General features: G+C 41.0%; 1 non-coding gene across 1 annotated transcript; it reads right to left on the bottom strand.

Annotated features, from left to right (window-relative positions):
- Window positions 1-19,390: 19,390 nt before the first annotated feature.
- LOC118491916 lies at window positions 19,391-19,497 on the bottom strand. Its single transcript, XR_004892361.1, has one exon. It is a non-coding gene; the product is annotated as a small nucleolar RNA R71 (small nucleolar RNA).
- Window positions 19,498-23,069: the final 3,572 nt, after the last annotated feature.

The following is a 23,069-nucleotide window of genomic DNA, read 5'->3' as shown; positions in this document are numbered from 1 at the left end:
ACGAATCACGCTGGAGAGTGCCCTATAGTATGGCATTTCGTGTTTCAACCAATGCTTGAGAGGGGATTATCAGGCCAAAAAATGGCAAAAGAAATGTGCGCTAGGAATGGTGCAGCAAAGGGAGTCATCGCTGGAGTTGGCGTAATCATGAAAATTGTCCACTGCTGATTGTGGTGGTGTGGCGAGACGAATAAACGTTGTCTGCCGGGGTGACGTGACAAAGAAAGTTGTCACCTTAAGATACGAACATGGCCTTTCATTGGTGTGCGTGAGGAATGCTCGACGCATTTTATCGATTGAATGTATGGCCAAACCTGTAAATTGCATTGTCGAACGCGGGTGTGCTATAAGGTGCCACGCCTAATGCTAGTATAAGTTGACAAGATAAGCTTGTGACGAAGTATACAAGTACTAGACGCCAACCACTATGAATACTAATGTTGATTGTGAATAAGTGTGACATATAAATACACAGCACGTAATGTGTATATACGTGTGTCTGTCAAAAAGATGTATAAAAACGGTTTGCAAGTGGGCTTTTACTTGGCATAAATTTTTTATTTTCAGGACAGGTGTCTCTCGAGAATGTGGCAGTGCATCATTGGTGAGCATTTGGTGAGCATGTTACTAAATTCAAAAACTATTAAATTTAGTTGTCTGCATGGTTGACTACATGCTTTGCTTAACTTGACTTCATTGCTATGTTCAAAACGAGACATTTGAAGTTTTAATCCACATCTCAACGATGTTAATAATCCACAATTTCACAATAAATTTGCATTTAAAGAACAAGGCAGAATCATTTTCACACGCAAAGTGCCCGCAGGCGCAGCTTTACCGGCGGGTGCGTAGTTGATTACAGGCAGTCGGAACATTCCGGTGCGCGCGGGTGTCTCCGGCGCGCTCGAGCAACCGTGTATGCGTTCTGTCATTCGTGAATCATTTGCACCAAGTTTGTTGAGTTGGTCGGCTATGGTCACCATGTAGCGAACGACGTTTTAGCAGAGAAAATATGTACGTATATACGTTTAATTCCGTAAACAATTTTGCAAGTGTCATCTTAAATAACCCGCAGTAATTAATATCATACGGACAATTCGTACTAACGCACCAAATGTCCGTGTGACGCAAAAAAGGAGTATGCACGGTAAAGTTGCACCTTAAGTCTCATGGAATGTACAAAGGTTAAAGACTAATTGGCCAAAAGAAAAAGATAAAATTGCTTCAAAATTGTTATGCGTCAAGTAAAGCACGCGGTTTGGGCCAAATTTTTATAAAGATGTGTACCCGACGAGACGCGTGGCGTCACCGTCGCAGTCGTTTCCGATGGGATGCGTGACGCACGTAGAGATGCGTGCCGGTTAGACAAAAAGGTTACACCAGAGTGTGAGGCGCATGCAACGATGATGTGTGCCGGCGCGCTGATCAAACAAAACGGTACGCCGAAACGCCACCTGCGCAATCACTCTTGCAAGAGCGCCCAACGTGTGCAATGATGCATAGTAGTTCGCAGAAAAGGCACATGATGCGTGTTAGAGCATAAAAAGGCATGCACGAAAGGGGAGTTCAGTCCAAGAGATCCCCCGATAAAAAAGATACGATTAAAAGTTACGAATCCGGTAAACCATGTTTATTTATATGGATGCCAAAACACTAAAACTTCTACAAGAAATGGCTTTCCGACGTTTACCGTTATCTTAATCTCACCTTTAATGTGTTAATTCTGCTTGTAAATATGTCCCAGATGTACAAACAAACATCATAAATTCTTAGAGGGTGAGAAACTTACCTTATTCGTAGATCTGAAGGGATATTATCTGAAAGCATAAAAGCAAATAGGTATCCACCCACAATTGGATTTATTAAATGCTTATGAAGAATGAGGTCCGGAAATTGAGCATAAAGAAACAAGATGTGATGTACAATAAATGGTCCCACGGATGGCGCCAATGAAGAAGCATGGACCCGAGCGGGTCAGAACTTCTACGGTGATGAACACGAATATGGCCACACCTCGTCTTCTTCACTTCATCCTAGACCTGTAAACAATAAGAGAGAAACGTGGGCAATTGTAGAGACGGCCGGTAGAGGAAGAATCCCCTATTTCCAGCTACAAAAGTTTTGCCCTATATCTCATACCCTAATGAGGAGGTGGAGACCTCCTTATATAGGAGATATGGGAAAACCCTAACCTCAATGGGCCAGGCCCAGTTAGGGGTTGTCTCTACGAGCCCACAGCCTAGTGTAGCATAAACTACAATGCGCTAGGCTTCGCGGATTAGTACACAATAATAATAATAATATATAATTAATATAAAAGTGATAAATAGCAGAAAAGTCCGACAGTTCAGGTCGGGTCCAGTACCATACCTCGTCACCAGTTATGTATCCCTTCGCATTAGTAAGAAACTTAAGCACCCGCCTGCATTATTAAGTTCTAAGCACGTCGTCGAGATAGCTAATGGTAGGAACATCGAGGCCACGCACGCGATCTACGACTGCACACTAGAATTGTCTGGTCACGCGTTTAGTATCGATCTTTTCCCCGTCAAACTTGGAAGCTTCGACGTCGTCATCGGTATGGATTGGTTATCCAAACATCGCGCTGAGATCCTCTGTCAAGAGAAAGCGGTTCGTATTCCTCGCCGTTCTGGCCAGCCCCTCATCGTTCGAGGCAACAAAGGTGGAGAAATCACAGGCATTATCTCGCTTCTGAAAGCCCAGAAGTGTTTACAAAAAGGGCACACCGCTATCCTAGCACTTGTCACCGACACTCACGAAAAGGAAAAGAGGATTGAAGATTTTCCTGTAGTACGTGACTATCCCGAGGTATTTCCTGAGGAACTGCCTGGATTCCCTCCCCACCGTCAGGTCGAATTTCAAATCGAGCTAGCTCCCGGAGCAGCACCCATAGCTCGTGCGCCTTACCGTCTAGCCCCTGCAGAACTGAAGGAACTCTCTACGCAACTACAGGAAGTATTGGATAAAGGATTTATCCGTCCTAGTTCATCACCCTGGGGAGCCCCAGTACTCTTTGTCAAGAAGAAGGATGGCACATTCCGAATGTGCATCGACTATCGTGAGTTGAACAAGGTCACCATCAAGAATCGTTACCCTCTCCCGCGCATCGACGACCTATTCGATCAGTTGCAAGGATCGAGCTACTATTCTAAGATTGACCTGCGATCAGGCTATCATCAGCTGAGAGTTCGTAATGAAGACATCTCTAAGACTGCGTTCAGGACTCGTTATGGTCATTACGAGTTCCTCGTTATGCCTTTTGGAATGACTAACGCACCTGCGGTTTTCATGGATCTCATGAACCGAGTGTGCAAGCCTTACCTCGACAAATTCGTGATTGTGTTTATCGACGACATCCTGATCTACTCGAAAAGTCAAGAAGAGCATGAACGACACCTATGCCTCATCCTCGAACTCTTACGCAAGGAGCAATTGTACGACAAATTCTCGAAGTGTGACTTTTGGCTTCGAGAGGTCCATTTCCTTGGGCATGTGGTCAACAGGGACGGCATTCACGTCGACCCCGCTAAGATCGACTCGATAAAGAATTGGCCTACGCCCAAGACCCCAACCGAAGTTCGCCAATTCTTGGGATTGGCAGGATACTACCGCAAATTCATCAAGGGATTCTCAAAGATTGCACAACCCCTCACGACTCTTACTCAGAAAGGCATTGTTTACAAGTGGAATGAAGCTCAGGAGTCGGCCTTTCAAAGGCTAAAGGATAACCTCTGTAGCGCTCCTATTCTCTCGTTGCCTGAAGGCACTGACGACTTTGTGGTTTACTGCGATGCGTCTATCCATGGGCTCGGTTGCGTGTTGATGCAACGCGAGAAAGTTATTGCCTACGCCTCTCGACAACTCAAGACGCATGAAAGAAACTACACTACGCATGATTTGGAACTGGGAGCAGTGATCTTTGCTCTTAAGATATGGAGACATTACCTGTACGGTACCAAGTGCTCTATTTACACCGATCACAGGAGTCTCGAGCATATCTTTAGGCAAAACGAATTGAACATGCGACAGCGCCGCTGGGTCGAACTCTTGAATGACTACGAATGCGCCATCAAGTACCATCCGGGCAAGGCCAATGTCGTGGCAGACGCCCTCAGCCGAAAGGACACTATACCAAAGCGCGTGCGAGCATTGCAACTTACCATCCAGTCTAACCTCCCTACCCAGATCCGCAATGCTCAAGTCGAAGCATTGAAACCGGAAAACATCAGGGCTGAGTCTCTGAGAGGATCGAGACAGCGATTAGAACAGAAGGAAGATGGCGCTTACTATGTAACAGGGCGCATTTGGGTTCCACTCTATGGAGATTTACGTGAACTCGTGATGGACGAAGCCCACAAGTCCCGTTACTCAGTACATCCTGGCTCGGGTAAGATGTACCATGACTTGAGGACAACATACTGGTGGCCTGGCATGAAGGCCCACATAGCAACATACGTCAGCAAATGTTTGACCTGCGCAAGAGTCAAGACAGAGTACCAGAAGCCAACAGGCCTACTCCAACAACCAGAAATCCCGAAATGGAAATGGGAGCAAATTTCCATGGATTTTGTTACAGGGCTACCTAGATCTCAACGCGGAAATGACACCATTTGGGTAATAGTGGATCGATTGACCAAGTCCGCCCACTTTCTGGCTATTAAGGAAACAGACAAGTTTTCTACCTTGGCGGAGATTTACTTAAAGGAAGTAGTTTCGAGGCACGGGGTGGCAACCTCAATTATTTCCGACCGAGACGCTCGTTTTACTTCAGAATTGTGGCAAGCTATGCACAAATCCTTTGGCTCACGTTTGGACATGAGCACCGCTTATCACCCACAAACGGATGGACAGTCCGAACGCACCATCCAAACCCTAGAAGACATGCTTAGAGCATGTGTGATCGATTTTGGCAAGAATTGGGAGAAGCATCTACCACTAGTAGAGTTCTCCTACAACAACAGCTACCACACTAGTATTCAGGCAGCACCTTTTGAGGCATTGTACGGTCGTAAATGCCGGTCACCTCTTTGCTGGGCAGAAATCGGTGATAGTCAAATCACGGGCCCAGAGATGGTGGTAGATGCAACGGAAAAGATTGCCCAGATCAGACAACGCATGGCGGCAGCTCGTGACCGTCAGAAGAGTTACGCTGATAAGCGTAGGAAACCACTAGAATTCCAGGTCGGTGACCGGGTTCTACTTAAAGTCTCACCCTGGAAGGGTGTGGTTCGCTTTGGTAAACGGGGCAATCTTAATCCGCGATATATCGGACCATTCGAAATTACCGAGAAAATCGGTAAGGTTGCTTATAGATTGAACCTGCCTGAAGAACTGAGTGCGGTACACAACGTTTTTCACGTATCTAATCTGAAGAAGTGTCTATCAGATGAAACGCTCGTAATTCCCTTCAAGGAACTAACTATTGATGAACAGCTACACTTTACTGAGGAACCGATTGAGATCACGGATCGAGAGATCAAAATCCTCAAACGTAGCCAGATACCTCTTGTACGAGTCCGTTGGAACTCGCGACGTGGCCCAGAGTTTACCTGGGAGCGGGAAGACCAGATGAAGCACAAGTATCCCCAGTTGTTCCCAAACGGAAACACCAGCACTGGAGCTACAACTGAATTTCGGGACGAAATTCCAAACTAACGGGGGGGTGATGTGACACCCCGTTGAAACGTTCTCACTTACACTAGCTTGACAGTGACTGCCTTAACTTTCGGGACGAAAGTTCTTAAAACTTGGGGATAATGTGACACTTCGGATTTTCCCGGGAAACCTTTTTGATGTAACTTCGCGTGTATATGTGTTATAAAATGAAAGTTGTGACTTCCTTGTGTTATGTGCCGATAATGTGTTGTATGTATGTATGTATGATATATATATATATATATATATATATTAGAGTAGAAGTGAGTCGAGACCGCGAACCCGACTCGAGACCACCCGGTCTCGAGTGAATAGTGAACTGATGGACCGTTGGGCCGCTTCCTTTAGCTTCACGCGAAGCCCACTCGGAAACCCATAAGGGTGCATGGCCCTTGAATGGGTTATAAAATCCCCACATAAGCCACACTTCCCTCATTTTGACACTCCAACATTCTCTCACTCACACACACTCCCTCCCTCTCACTAAAACCCTAAACCCCAAACAACCACCCTCATCCTTCTCCTCCTACTCAGAACCAGCCGGAATATCACCAAAGCTCTCAGATCAAGCTTGAAATCACACTCGGAAGATCGCCCTTCACACCCGTGTTAAGCCGGTTAGTGTCCTTTTGGATCTTTAGTGCCTAATACATGTGGAATGGTTGATAGCTTATGATAAAGATATTTGTTTGGCTTATGGTGCACATGTTGTTGTTTGTTTGATTGAATAGCTTAATAATAGATGTTGAACATGTTTTAGTTAGATAGAAATGTTTAGCCAAGATTGTGAATAATTATGTGTTTGTGTGTTCTTGTTTCAATTATGCTAGAAATAGAAGCAAGTATGATATGTAGTTGGGTGATTTAACAGGTTTCGGATGCTTTTGGTTTAATAATAACGCATAACTACTAGAATGCATGTTTCGGGATTGGTTAGGAGAGTCTAAGCATGATGAACAATTTATGATAATTGATGAACAGTTTGAAGGTTGTATGAATATTCAAAATTATGTGATTTTGATCTGTTTTAGACAAGGAATAGACAAAGAGACATGTTTGTGTAATATTACTGGATAGTACAACATTACCATGAAATCGAAATCCTATTGGTTAGTACATTGCCAGGTTCTAGAAGGATTCAGGTGCGCGTAACAGTGGTTGCGAGTCGGAACCCTTGGTTGCGACTCGAGACCAGAACGTGATCCTTCGAGATCTCCCGGTTGCGACTCGCAAACAGCACACTCGAGACCAAGCGTGATGAACCGAAACCAAGGTTGGGAGTCGGAATCCCTGGTTGCGACTCGAAACTAAAGCGTGATGAACCGAGACCGAGGTTGCGAGTCGGAATCCCTTGGTTGCGACTCGAAACCGTGCATTTTCGAGTCGAAACCACCCTTGTCTCGACTGGGCTACCTAAGTGTTATTGGGCCATGACTTGTTGGGCTATTTGTTGACTGAACTACATGTGTATCTGTTACTATTTGTGAAAATGTTAGGACAGGCCCAATAACCCAACTGTTTGGTTGTATGCATACTTAGTGCTTCTATACGTGTTTGCTATACGTGATTACTTGTACCCCTGCTTGACCTATATTTGGTAACCATGCTAGGACGTGGTGACCAACGTGATTGACCGGGTATTTAATCTACCGAGCAACCCAAGGTGAGTTCACAACCTAAAGCATGCGTTCCCGGTGGTTTGGGAAACGGAACTACAAACAACACTATCCCCTATGAGGGATACAACTTACTTTTCTTCCCTTGTTATTGGGAACCTTTGGTTAATTACTGTTTATACGGATTGCAACTAACGGCACTAAACGAAACTCTATCACTCAAGTCCCTACTACATAATACCGATTAGTCGCCGGGGCCAGGCGAACGGGTTATTAGTTGATAGCGCTATTTAGGTTTTACCAACCTCACACCGTGCCATGGTTTGGGATCGGTCGTGAACTAATGTACTTAGGCATCCGTCAATGATGATAGAACATTGACATCGGGGCATCCTGCGGAAACGCAAACGGTTACCTAGTGTTCGGTATTGGAAAAACAGTTTAGTCGCTAACTTTTGGGGTAGCTCCCCATGGCATGTATAAACGAGTAAATTAACTGGTGAAACAAGTTTTTGGTAATTAAAACTGGACAACTAGTGAACTCACTCAGCATTATTGTTGACACCTTACTGCATGCTTTGCAGGTAACCAGTGACTGAGGAGCTGCTGCTTGGGGATGTGTAGTGTTCGTCAAAACCTGTGTGTTGGGTTTTACTTATCTTGAACCATGAACTATCTTTTAAAACTATTTGGTTTATGCTTCCGCGGTTTTGTTTAAACTTACTATCGAACTTAAACTACGATGTTGCTAACTACTTTAGATAGCAATTACTTTACTATTAACCAACGCTTAGTATAATTGGTGGCTGGATCCTGGTCAGTCACGCCCTCAAGCGGATATTACTCCGCAGGTGGTATTTGGGGGTGTGACAGACTATGTGTCCTAAGGATTGCACTTCTTGAAGCCAAAATTCATATTTTGAGAAATTGGCATGCAGTTTCTTTTCTTTTCTTAACAAGGGTAAGAGTGCCTTAGCTATTGGTACAGTTCCTAGAATTAGATGAATTCTATATTCTATTTCTCTATTGGGTGATAATCCTGGTAGGTCTTGGGGGAAAATATCAGGATGTTTCGATATAATCGGAATGTCTTCTATTTTCTTTTCTTTGGTATCAACAATTATTGATACCATATATATGCTATTCCTTGTTTCTTTGAATAATTGGCCAACTTCATTACTGAAATTAAGTTTCAGTGACTTTTGTGGTTTATCTCTGGTTATTATTACTAATTCTCTCGCTGGTGTATGGATTTCTATGGACTTTTATTATAGAGAATTCAAGCATGGTTGGCCATTTAACCAATCCATTCCTAATACAACATCAAATTCGGCTAAATTCATTAGTAACAAGTTTGCTGAAAATTTATGTCCTTGTAGTTATATCTTTGCTTCTCGCAAAATCTTATCTATCCTAACGGAATTCTCAGCTGCCGTTTCAACTGTAAAAGTCTGCCTAAGGTTAGTTAAAGGTAAATTAAGGGTTTGGCAGAATCAAGTGTTTATAAAACTTTGGTTTGCACCAGAGTCAAATAATACTTGCATAAACGTTTGTGAACTAAAACGTACCAACTATGATGTCAGGAATTAGTTCATCTTCCTGAGTAGTTCATTGAAAAGCTCTTGCGTTTTTCTTGGTAGTCCCTTTTGCAGGTTTCGTCTTTTCGTTTGCCGGGTTGCCTAATTTCGGGCAGTTTGTTCTGAAATGTCCGGTTTCTCCACAATTGTAGCAGGTTATTGCCTTCTTTTTCCTGCAATCCTCTTCTCGATGTCCTTGAATTTTGCAGTAATTGCAGCATCCTTTGCATTTTCCAAAATGCTTTCCCTTGCAGGTATTGCAAAATGGGATAGTGGAAAATCGCCCGGTTTCTCTTTTTCTAAAATTGCTACTATTACCCATATGAAATTCTTAGGAAATTTTCTGGGCTAAATCCTTCCTTCTATTTTCTTCTCGAGTGCGTATCAGTCCGTCAGTTAGAGTGTGGCTAACTCTATCGCATCGTCAATCGTGCGGGGTCTCGCAGCTTTGACAATGTCACGAATCTCGCTAATCAAACCCCAAATATAGCGAGAGATAAGTACCGGTTCCGGCGAAGCCAGAGTAGGTACAATTCTGGCATACTCAAAGAATTTTGAAGTATACCCTCGACAATCTACATCCACCATTCGGTGACTTAAAAACTTATTTGCCATTTGTTCTTTCTCATATTCGGGACAAAATTTTCTTTCTATTAATTGCTTAAATTCTTCCCAACTCATGGCATAGGCCACGTTACTTCCTTTAGCTTGTAACACTGTATTCCACCATTCTAACGCTTCTTCCTTGAAAAGGTGCGAAGCGTACATAACCTTATCTTCCTCAACACATTTACTTATTCTGATCACTGCCTCGGTTTTCTCTAACCAACGCAGTGCCGCAGTTGACCCTTCATTGCCTGCAAACTCTACAGGTTTACAGGCAAGGAACTCCTTGTAAGTGCAACCAGGCGTTGCAGCTTTCCTTTTCTTAGGGAACGGAGCTTGTCATGGTTCCTCATCATGATTAACATGATCATTGCCTCCGTTTACGCTATTACTGAAGTTATCTTCAGAATTACGTTTGCTAGGAATGATTTGCTGTGGTTCTACCGGATTTTTAACAGCAGCAATGATTGCTGGAATAGCGTTGGCTATCCCTTGAGCAATTATTGTTGGAATAGTGTTGGCTATCCCTTGAGCAACGATATTTTCTATATCCTGCCTAGTCATATATTGATCCCCAGGCTGTTGCTCAGATTGATTAACCTCATTAACTGGTTCATTATTCACGTTCTCCATCTGATAATTAATTGTATGTATATATATATATATATAATTGTATTAGTATCAAATAAATAACAAGTATACACAGAATTATTATATAGTTTCATATTGCCAAAACTTATTGATTACTTGATTTTACATTTAATAATATGCCTTAATATACACCATTATCTTTCAAAATTTTATTTGTAATTATTTTACAGACTGATTTTGACTATTATTATTATACAATCTCTGTTCCATAAATCCCCTATTCTTTGTTAGATGATATTCTAGTAACGGTGTTTCCTCTGATCATATTTCCAGGAAATCTGTTTCTCAATCTCTTGGATCCTATCCCCAACATTCATTAGTTCTTAGTCAAAGTGGCGGAGTCTAGCTTATAGGGATTGTTTTGTAACTGTATTTCATTAGTCAACCATTCGTCTATTTCGAAAGGTCGCGAGTGGATTGAAGGGTTTGGAATAGATGGTTCTACATTTATTAATAGTTGTTTTTCATTAACAATCTTGATAGATCTATAATCTGTCAATGAAAAATCTAATTCTTCCTGGGATGGTAATCCCTTAATTTGCCTAGAGCTTTCCCCGATTTCTATTTTCTTAGGCGTGGGTTTTTCGAGAGGTACAGCGTTGAATTCTATAGGTTCTTCTCTATCTGCTATATACCTATTGAAATCTCTGGAAACCTCTATTCTTACTGGATAGAGATTTAAATTCTGAAGGGCGTCAGACAAGTCACTCATGCTGTTTAACATAACACAATTACTAAGTCAGAATTTATAACAAATTTGATAGAAAACTTTGAAATATTATTTCATACTGTTTAACTATCAAAACAACTGAAATATAAAACACCCTAGATTTTATTTATAATTTTATTTATTTACTGAATAAGGCTTCTAGACTGTAGATAATAAAGGTACTAAAATTTTGGTCCAATTTATTTAAAAATTATTAATTGCTACATTGGCTAGCATATAAAGATCTGTCCATACTGTACATAATTAGTCAGATAATAAAACATATATTCATAGAATGACAGTTAAAAAATTTAAATAAGTACTTAATAGGCTTAAATCAGTGGCTTGATCAGTGGCTCTGATACCACCTTTTTCTGTCACGGCCCCCGTACCCGGTTTGACCCGGTCCAGGAGCCGCGGGACAGAAAACTCGTGGTATTCATATTTACAGCGGAAGTCTTAACAGGATCGTTTTAAATTTGAAAATATGCCCGAGTATTATTTAGTTACACTTCGGGATAATCCCCGTAAATATCATGATTTCATTATTTTACAAACATGTTTATTTATTTATTTGAGCCACCACTTCAAGCTTGATAGTGCTCCGTAGCACGTGTACTTAATTCAGTAGGTCACCTGAAACATGTTGTAAAAAGGTTTTGTCAGCGGGGAAATACTGAGTGAATCATTCATTTTAAAATGACACATGGTTATAAATTACAGCATAAGAGCGATTACTATGGCAGTATCTTATTTTATATCTGGCCTTGCTACCCGTGTGACGATGGTCATACCACTATTGGGTCCAGTCACCCAATTAGTGACGTTTTGTCACTGTTAGGTCTTATTAGCCTAACCCAATTAGTAATGTGCACAATACTCCACTAGCCAGCGGTCAAGATAACCACGACTTAATCCCTGTAATTATAACATTTTGAAAATAACTTGGGGTATTGTAAAACAGTTGATAAAAAGAGAATGGCTCACATTGCAGATTTATCGAGCAAGGTATAAGCCTACTGATTAGCCTTGATTAAACCTAATTTGATAATAATGCATACACAACGGGTTAGTAACTTAATACAGCAGTTACATCAATTCACTAGATTAAACCCTCACAATGATTAACAAGTGCAATACTTAACAATTCAGTCGGATTCACAACGAATAACAGAGCATAGTCCGAATTCGAACAGTACTCAAATATTCAAGTCGAAATCACGACGAATAATCAAAGTAGAAGCTCAGTTTGAGCAGCACTCGGACAATCGTTGGATAGTTATAATCGATCGTACGTTGAATCGTAATAGCGATCGAGTTATTACCCTGATTGCGGCAGCACTTCGTGACCCGTGTATGTTAATTTGAACGAATACTGATATAACTCGACGTAAAATCAGAATTTTAGCGTCGTTTTAACTTCCTAGATCAAGTCCCAAGGTCCTCTATTTATACCCGAAAAATAGCCTCGCTTACGGACCGTATGCCATTTCCCTTACGGTCCGTAAGGGAAGCAGTCTATATATAGGTGCCTAGGGTCGGGACTAGCTATGCTGAGTTGACAGTTTGGTCCAATTAAAATTAAACAACGATTTAAGTAGATAATTGTTCAACTAGGGTTAACCCCCCTTGAGTTTTAGGGGCCCTGATCCTGATTCCGATTGTTCCGGAAATTTTAGGGTTTATGCCAAATCACTTGGGTGTCTCAATTAGGGTTTCCTTAATAGATAATTATTATCCTAATTACTAATTTTCAAGAGAGTTGTTACAGATGTCCTTAAGAGGAATGACCTTGGTCTTAGGAGCTTTTACACATCAATGGTTGTGAAGTCCATTGATTTGAAATTTTTAAGAATGTCACACTCATCAGACCATGTGGGTTTGAATTGGTATTTCTCAATTTCCTCAAAAGTTGAGGACCCCACAGATCTTTCCAAAGTGATTTTGTTACCAAGTTTGTCAGTTATTTTAACTTCTTGGCCATTCTTGTTGGTTGGTATGATTTCAACAGAACCAGCTTGATTTGCAGCAGTGTTTTCAACTTGGTCATATTTTCTAAACCCTATGGCAAATTTTACATTACTTTCAAGCTGTTTTTCAAGCATAATTTCATAACCTTTGCAGGACTCCACCCATTTTCACAAGTGATTTGGGTGGCTTCCAACTCCTTTTTGCAAACTTGATATTTTTCTATCATGGTTTGGAGTTGGTCCTTGGTTATGTTATGCTCTTGTTTGAGACTGCAGATTTCATTTTCTTTTTCAGCCAATTTGATTTTCAGTTCTTTTAAAGATTTTTCAAACTAGAATTCATGATTTAACACTCTATCCCTAAGGTTTTCATTCACCTCTTTAATGTTAGAAAATGCTATGATGCATTTGTCTTAACACAGCTTTTTAAGAACCTGAGGTGATACCTTAGCTGCAGCCATCATGGCACAGTCACAAGCATGCTCTTTCTCATCAGCCACCTTCTCTTCCTTTTCACCATGTTTCTTTTCTTCTTCTTCAGACCAGGGGTCAGACAGTGATTCCAACAGGGGTTCTAAGTTTTCTCCCAGTAGTATTTCACCAGCAACAGCACTAACCACTGCTTCAGCAATTTCATCCACTATTTCAGCACTTGATTCTCCTTCTTCAGCTTCCAGCCCTTCTGGTATTGACTCCAATGCTACAAAAAAATTCATCACTAGGAGCATCATTATAGCATAGAGTGCAAATTTTCATCACCTAACTCATCAGGTAAGCTGCTCTAGTCAACAAAGCCTTGGGTGAAAAAGCTTTGCTGATCTGGTTGTACCACTGTTGGTGTAGCTTGTTGAGGTGCAACTGGTTACACCTGAACCTGAGGGACAGGGGCTTGGACATACTAAATTTGAGGAACAATGGTTTGGATATACCGCACAGGAACAGGGGTTCCAGGGTTTGCATAATGAGTGGTGTTTACATGGGTAGCAGGGGTATAATGGGTATACTGCACATTGCTTTGGTTATTTTGTAACTAGGGTGAGTGATAATAGGTCCATTGGTTTGACTCCTACATTCCCTAGCAAAATGACCTAACATGTTGCATTTGTAGCATTTGATCTTAGACTTATCCAACCCTACTTTTAGATTCCCATGCAACCCTGGGAATTTTCTCCCTGTCCTTTTGTTAAATTTGTTGGTTCTAACACTCAGCAGTGCAAGTTGATGTAATATGTCCATTTCCTCTAAGTCAGTTGGATCAAAATGCTGAAGGTCATTGAGTTCAAAGCATAGATTATCGGAATTCTGGCTTTCTCCATTTGCTGTAAAAGCAAAATTGGATGAGTGAGGATCAGAGTTGAAATTACCACCAGCAGTTATATCAATAAAATGATCATAACTCTGATCCTTACTACTGCCAGACTCTTCCTGACCCAGAAGAGTTGTGTTTCCAAATGACTAGTCATCTGCAACTTTACCAGACTCTTCCAACTTCTTTTTCTTGTTTAACTCCCTTTCATAGGTCAGGAGTCTACCATGAAGTTGGGTCAGGGTCAGATCTTTGAACTCAATAGAATTTCTGGTCACAAAAGCAATTGTATCCCATTTTCAGGCAGTGATCTAAGAAACCTGCTATTTTGTGTTGACTTAGCAAACTCAACATTAACAAGTCTTAGCTCACTAATGAGACAACTGAATCGCTCAAACTGTTGTGTTAATGTTTCACCCTTAACGTGACATAAGGTTTCTTACTGCTGATTCAAAATTTCCCTATTATTTTCAATCACTTCTTCAGTCCCCCCAAATTGTTCCTTAAGTGCATCCCATAATTCCTTGGCACTGTTACCGTGTAACAGCCCAGCATAAATTTCATTGGGTAATGCAGATGCAACGATGCTAAATGCCTTGGCATCCAGTTCAAATTTCTGATAATCCAATTCAGTATAGTTCTGAACTTTCTTAGGTTCGTACTTCTTTGGATGCTCAACACTCAGCACCATTGGAACATGTGGTCCAAAGATAACCAACTTCCAACATCCGGTATTCTGTTGAGCAAGGATGTGACCCATCCTTCTCTGCTAGATGTTGTATTCATTTCGTTTCAACATGGGTGGTTTGAAAAGTGAACCGATGTTATTGTTAACATCTTGTGATTGTGACATCATCCTGGTTGTTTTACAGGTAATGATTAATCAACTTTGCTCGTGATTAAACCTTACTCTGTTTTTCAACAAAACGAACAATTATAAGTATCAATGATTATGAGCTGAACTATTTACGTCAAAATGATTGTTAGATCAAGTTTGACTATCCAAGCTCTGATACCAATTATTCGGATCTGACTTTCTTATGATTGTGTTTTGTTTGAGAATTAAGAAGATGAAAGAGTAATTGCAGCGGAATTAAAATGGAAACAAACTTTCACACACAATCAAACAGAAGAATTGATTTCAAACAAACATGTTTATCATTGAACCGAATGATTAAATTATTCAATCTTCAATTACAGTTGCACGCATGTATTACAATCTCCCCCTCAGCCTGAGCTCACATAATTTGTTCGTATAGGAAGACTTGTGATGAAAGAGCTAATAGAACAGTACAGGGTACTATTTTATTTATAGTACAAAGCAAACCACTGTGGCATCTTTGCTGATGTCATCATGAAAGTGACATCTAACCTCCTAACAACCTGTAACTACTGATCTAATACAACTACTGCTAATACAAACTACTGATTACAATACAAACATAAGATAGACTAAACTACTGCTTCCCATTCCACTGGTATACTCCTAGTAGTGTTTTGTCTTCATCAACAGTACTTGAAACATGACAGTAGATTGAGCATCAGTGCTTGCCTTTAACAGTCTTTAGAACTTCATCAGATGTTGAATGATCAGCAGTTGTTGTAGACGGACAGTAGATAGAGGACATCAGTTGTTAGGGGGACTTCCAAGGGGAAAGAATGAATACAAACATCTGCTTATTCGGAATCCACTGATCTGATCCAGTTTTGGCTTTAATCAACTGTTCCTTTGATAGGGTTTAATCCCAACAAAGTTACCTAAATAAAAGTTTATGTTTTCAGCAACTAGGGTCTATCCCTATAAAGATATTATGAAGCATGGGTTTTATCCCGTTTGTTTATTATAAAAGTTTGGTGTTTTGAAACTGTGAAATTTATTTCCTAACTACGATCTTGATGTCTCATTTCCGCTGCCAAATTAATATACACCGATACCACCAGCTGTTGCTCGCGGCTCCCGCTCCCGGGGTAGGGATCGGGGCTGCGACAATTAATTTTAAACAAGAAATAAATACATAAGTTAAAAAAGGAAACTATAAATTATAACAAGGAAAATTACATAACTTTAATACCAAAAAAAACTACAGAGCCCATTTTATGAAAATCTTCATCTTTCTTTTTTCCAAAACTTGATGCTCTCTATCTGGGAGTGAGTCAATGTTCAGTGCCAATAGCATTGGGGGACAGGGCGCCCCGTGATAGCCCCTGTACCATGTGTGGAACCCAAAATAACACCACCGTCGCCCCTTTAAAAAACGTGTGGAACCCAAAACGTGTGAAGTTTTTAACGTGTTAAAAGTTTGAAAAAAATGAACGTTGTGGTGTTTTGACCATTTGAATTGGACTGTTTGTAATAGAAAAAAATTAAACAATATATATATATATATATATATATATATATATATATATATATATATTTCACACTTTCTTTATAACTTTATTCCATTTCACCCACATCAAAACATAAATATATATCACACATTCTACATATTTCACAAATGGAAGTTCCTACGGATACGTTTCCGATGGACAGCGATAGTGATAGCCAAACGTCTTCCGACAATGAGACGCTTGAATTTTTTGAAAATGTGTATAACGGACCTGAAGCAAGTTTGAGCCGCCCAAAGAATAAAATGGTGGATCGTGATCGTATACATGCCAACGAAGCGATAATTTTGTGGAGAATCCGGTTGATGTGTGTAAAATGCAACATATAAAACACATCAATTAAGGCATAAAACTAACCCTTTTTAAGTACTAATGTTGGAAAAAGAGTGTTTTTGTCTTCCTTTTGTATTTTCAGGATGAAATGAGCTCAAAATCACAAAAGAAGCAAAAAGACCACTAATTCTACCATAAATACAAGAAAAGGAACAAAAGTAGACTGCCCGGACCCTCAATGGCACCTTCCAAGGCAAAAAGAAGGAAACAGAGTCTGAACACGCCCCGTGTCCAGCGAACACGGGGGCGTGCCCAGGAAGCAGCAGAAAAGACAAACCAGTAGAAGCTTCCATTGCCCACCACGGGGCCGTGTCCAGCGAGCACGGGGGCGTGGTGAAAGTACAGCAGGCGCATTAATTGTAATTCGCAATTACAATTAATGAAGAGAGAGAGTGTCAGGCGGGCACGGGGCCGTGTCCAGCGGACACGGGGCCGTGTCCAGCCTTCTGTTCAGCCTATAAATAGAGGAGCTTGGCTTCATTCTCTCTCATCCCTTGGCACACCACCTCTCTCACACTTCATCCACCACCCACCACCACCATAACACCATCATCCACCACCATCATCCATTGTCCATCGTAGAGTGTGTGAGTCGTCTCGGGATCCAAGATTGATCGTAAGAGTTCTTGACAATCAAGGCCATGTTTGCCTAAGTCTCTTACATCACTTGGTGAAGACAAGTGTTTAGTATAATACTTTTTATTTTTAATCTTTTGCAATTTTTATTTGGTTTTGTATTAATGACTTTAATAACTAGTTACTTATGTTGAAGGTGATCTTTCCTTATCGTTTGTCCGTGGTGTCTTGGCGTTATTTTACTGTCTATATAAAATAAAAGATTTTCACCATTCATATCTCCACGGTCTATATGGAGGTATGTTGGCTACCTGGTCGGGGGTTAAGGGAACGGTTTGGTAAGGGTCTTGCCCTTGTTCAGCGTTTAGAGGTCCTGCTTGGGACCTGGGTCAAATTTAGTAGGATCTCCTTCAATGCCCATAGGTATTGGATGGCGGGGATCCAAACTCTTTGACCCCCTCATAAGTTAACTACTATTAATACTATAACCCGGCTATTTAGGACTGTATCCCTGCTGACTCAGACTACTTAGCCGAGGGTAACGTCACCGCCAAAAGCGGGGCCTACCATAATTTGCATTAATAACTTAATTCATTATCTTTCAATAATCCGACCCTTTAGGATTGTATCCTTGCTGACTCAAACTACTGGGTTGAGGGTAACGTCGCTTTTAAAAGAGGGGCCTACTAGAATAACTAAGATAATCTCTTAAACAAGTGCAAAAGTGCGAAAATAATCAAAGGTTATACTAATACACGTGTCGGAACTAAGTGATTCATCTTGTCCATCTGTTTTTATTTTATTTTTATTTTCAGCATTTAGTTAGTTTTTATTTTTCTTAGTTTAAAACATTTTTCTAACCTTTTTGATTTGATTAGACGTTGAGGATAAACCGGTATTAAAAGCTCTTGTGTCCTTGGACGACCTCGGTATCTTACCAACACTATACTACGTCCACGATGGGTGCACTTGCCCATATGTGTGCTTAGTGTTAGTAAATATCGTGCTTTATAAATTTAAAACTTGGCTAAAAGTGTAAAAAGGGCTTAAATATATATCTAAAAACATATATACACTAACACGCATCAAGTTTTTGGCGCCGCTGCCGGGGACACAAGGATTTTAAGAAAGTTAGGAATCAACGGCCTAATCATATTTTTATTTTTCTTTAATTTTTTAGGATTTTTTTTTATTTTTTTTAGCTTCTGCAGAGCTCAGCACGGGGCCGTGCCTGGTCGGACACGGGCCGTGCTCAGCAAAGTTACTGGCAGTTTTTGTTTTTCAAGTTACAGAAGGCTGACCACGGGGCCGTGCCGGTGCAACACGGGGCCGTGTCCAACTTCCAGTAACTGGGATCTGGAAAACAATCACTGTATTTCCGACCACGGGGCCGTGTTCGCTCAACACGGGGCCGTGGTGAACCTTCTGACCGACATTCTTTTTTGTTTTTATTGCAGGACTTGGAACCCGACACCATCCTCACGTAGTGTATGAGCTCCAGTTCCAATAAAGACATAAAAGAACCGCTAGAAGAACCCGAACGCTTTCTCAGAAAAAGGTTAAAAGCCAAAAACCAAGAGAAGGTTTCGGGTGATCCACCCCCAATGGCGGACCAACGTACCCTTATGGATTATCTACGGCCCACCGTAGGTAATCTAGGCGCCGCTATCAATGCTCCGAATGTCGAAGCCAATAACTTCGAGCTTCGACCGCATTTGATACAAATGCTCCAAAACTCCGCAACCTTCCACGGGCTTGCGGACGAGGATCCCCATCTACATATAACTAATTTCTTAGAAATATGTGATACCTTTCGGATCAATGGGGCATCAAACGACGCCATCCGCCTCCGTATGTTTCCATTCTCACTGAAAGACCGAGCGAAAGCTTGGCTCAACACCCTCCCAGCTGGATCGGTAAACACCTGGGATGAACTAGCCCAAAAATTTCTATATAAGTATTTCCCTCCTTCTAAAACTGCTAAATTAATGGCTGAAATTAATACATACTCACAAGAGGACGGGGAATCCTTATATGAAACTTGGGAAAGGTTCAAGGAGCTATTACGCAAGTGCCCCCATCACGGCCTCGCAATATGGCAACAAGTATCCACTTTCTACAATGGATTGTTGCCACATACTAGGCAGACACTTGATTCTAGCTCCGGGGGACTTTTAGGTAATCGACGCCCACACGAAATATATAATCAAATTGAGGAAATTGCTCAAACCAATTTTCAATGGCACACTCCCCGGGGAAATAAGTCTATCGCCCCGGGCGCCCATAAGGTCGACGAAAGCACCTCTTTACAAGCCCAAATCGAGGCCCTTTCTTCAAAAATAAAAAAATTAGAAATGACAAAAACAGTCTCGGTTATGGCTTGTGAGGGGTGTGGTGGGTCACATGAGAATTGGAGTTGCATGAAAGAAACGGACGAACAACAAGAAATGGTAAACTACATTGATAATAGACCTAGGCCGTCGGGTCCTCCAACGGGAACCTACAACCAAGGATGGCGAAACCACCCAAACCTTGGTTGGAGGGAAACCGGCAATAGTAGTAACCAACAAACCCAATGAACAAACTTTCAGCAATCAAGGAATGAGTCACAAAATTTCACTCAACAACAAGGTGGACGAGAAAGGCTCGAAGATACTATATCTCGCCTCATCTCCGACACTGATAAGAAAAACTCGGAAAGATTTCTACAATTAGAATCTAATTTTAGGAATCAACAAGCTAGCATTCAAAACATAGCACAAAATTTTTCCGAGAGACCGCAAGGCGCATTACCTAGCAATACCGAAACAAACCCAAAGGCGCAAGTTCACCTCATCACACTTCGAAACCGCACCGTAGGGCCTGCAGAAGTACCTCCAGCGGCGGAAGAAACGACGCCAACACATCCGCAGGAAAAGAACTCTCCCCCATCACCAGAGCCTATCAAGGCTCCTCGAGTTGCGTACCCCGGTAGGTTAATTCGTCAAAAAACCAATGAGCAATTCGCAAAATTCGAAAGTTTGTTAAAACAATTGCATGTCAATATTCCTTTTATCGAAGTCCTAACCCAAATGCCCAAATACTCTAAATTTATGAGGGACTTCCTTACACATAAAAAGAAAATTGAAAATTTGCAATTAGTTAATTTAGGCGAAGAATGCTCTGCCCTCGTACTCAATAAACTACCCCAAAAGAAAATCGATCCCGGAAGTTTCACGATTCCATGTTCAATAGGGGAATCACCCGTTCGCAATGCCTTGGCCGACTTAGGGGCTAGCATTAACCTCATGCCCTCATCAATGTTCAAAAGGCTTGGCTTGGGAACCACGAGCCCTACAAAAATAAGCATACAACTCGCTGATCGATCAGTCAAATTCCCACAAGGTGTCATCGAAAATGTCTTGGTAAGGGTAAGCAAATTTGTTTATCCCGTTGACTTTGTCATACTCGACATGGAGGAAGACACCGAGGTCCCCCTTATCCTAGGGAGACCCTTCCTTGCCACAGCACAAGCAGTGGTAGACATGAATGAAGGGACACTGACTTTGAGGTATGGGGACGATGAGGTGAAGTTCGGAGTTGGGAAGAAAATAGAGGACGACGACCCGGTCAATTACATGAAGGTTATTGATTCAAGCTTGGATGCCGCTCTCCGACGGTGTAACTTGGGAAGCAAGGCACTCCACTCAAAAGAGATATAACCAGAAATCGGGTCTAGCCAAGGACCCTTATAAACGTGGCGCACCACGGAGGCATTCCGCGGATCTATCCTTAGTTTAGTTTAGTTTAATCTTTTAATTTTTTTGCAGAATAAAACACACTCATGGTGGTAATGGATGAAAAAGGGAACGAGAAAAATGGAACCATGCATGAAGAACAGAGCAACCCGACAAAAATCTCCATCACAGAAGGCTCAACACGGGCCGTGCCCAACCAACACGGCTCCGTGCTAAGCCCCTGCAGAAAAATCACCCAGTTCAGGTAACTGGACACGGGCCGTGTTCAGCGGACACGCCCCCGTGTCCAGGCTTCTGTTTCAATTCTGAAATTTTTGTTACTGGCACTTGACCACGGGGCCGTGCCCGGTGAACACGGGGCCGTGTCCAGAGTGCCAGTAACATAAATATTTGCTTTTTAACACACTTTTATACATTTTAATCACCCAAAAATATTGTTTTTGGACACATTGAGGACAATGTGTAATTTAAGTGTGGGGGGGATGCTAAAACCTTGAAATTTTGCAAAATCCTAAACACAAGCCTTACACAAAACTCTATTGGAACCGCTAAACACCCCAAATTTTTTCAAAAACTTTTTCATTTTTTTTTATTTACTTGTCTTAGTTTAAGTTGGGAAGAACAAGTCTAAAAAGGTTATATTTTTACAAGTTTACAACCGATAGCGTCGTGATAAAAAAAAAGGAACCAACATGAGAAAATTATGAAACGGCATAACAAATCTAGTTTAAAATTCGATTATATATGCTTGGTCACATTAAAAACCCATTCCCACAAAAGTGAGTTTTGAGCCTTTATTGAGCATAAAAATACACATATTTAGATTAAATGCTCATTTTTCGTTTCTTGTGTGAATAGCCGCTCGGTCCTTACAAATCTAGAACTTGCCACGACGATACATTCCAGGTCCTTACCAACTTAAACCCAAGTAAGTAAATGATGGAGGCATTAGGACTAACCATTTTTCTTTCAAAACCATTTTTTTTCATTTTTTTTACCTACCCAAAATCCCCCTAGATAGCCCCTTTGAGCCTAAACCTTTCATTTCATTACCCCAAAAAACCATTTTTACCCACCAAAAACCTTTTTCATTTTTTTTCCCTTTTATTTTAGTAACAAGCTCGGTTTTTCGTCAACTTGCCCTTTCAAGTGACAAAAAAAAAAAAAAAAAATAGATGATGAAGTCAAAAACAAACAAAAGCTACAAAAGCTTGTTTGAAGAAATACTTCAAAAATAATAAGTCACTAAAAACAAGGTATTCTACGAAAACCGAGACTTGTTACGATTTTCGCCCTTTTTACTAACCACTAACCAACCACCCACCTTTAAACCCAAGCCTTCACCCCAAAAGTCCTCTTGATATTTACAAAGGTAAAAAGTTAAAAAGGAGGAGGATTGATTGCTTGGCAAGCCTATGGAAGACGTAAGTTCCGTGCCGCTCTCGAGTGATTCACTAAAATATACACCTTCGGCCGAGTGTTGAGTGATCTCCCGTGAGGTATGTGAACTTGTATATAAATGGAATTTTAATAAGGCATGTTATGCCCAAATAAGTAGTTTATCTTGTGAAAAGTTCAAAATAAATCATAACGAATAGGATTGTAAATAACTAAAAATAAAACCTATAAAAACCTTGGATTCCCGACACTCTAGGACAAGCTAAAAAAAAAAACTTCTCTTCTACCTATTCTATTTGGGAGTGTAAGCCACATTTAAAGAGTTTTGCTTGAGGACAAGCAAAAGTTCAAGTGTGGGGGTATTTGATGTGTGTAAAATGCAACATATAAAACACATCAATTAAGGCATAAAACTAACCCTTTTTAAGTACTAATGTTGGAAAAAGAGTGTTTTTGTCTTCCTTTTGTATTTTCAGGATGAAATGAGCTCAAAATCACAAAAGAAGCAAAAAGACCACTAATTCTA

Source organism: Helianthus annuus, chromosome 4, assembly GCF_002127325.2.
Source record: "Helianthus annuus cultivar XRQ/B chromosome 4, HanXRQr2.0-SUNRISE, whole genome shotgun sequence".
NCBI lineage: Eukaryota > Viridiplantae > Streptophyta > Magnoliopsida > Asterales > Asteraceae > Helianthus > Helianthus annuus.
Note: the sequence above shows the minus strand (reverse complement) of the source record. Positions and strands in the feature narration are given on the sequence as shown.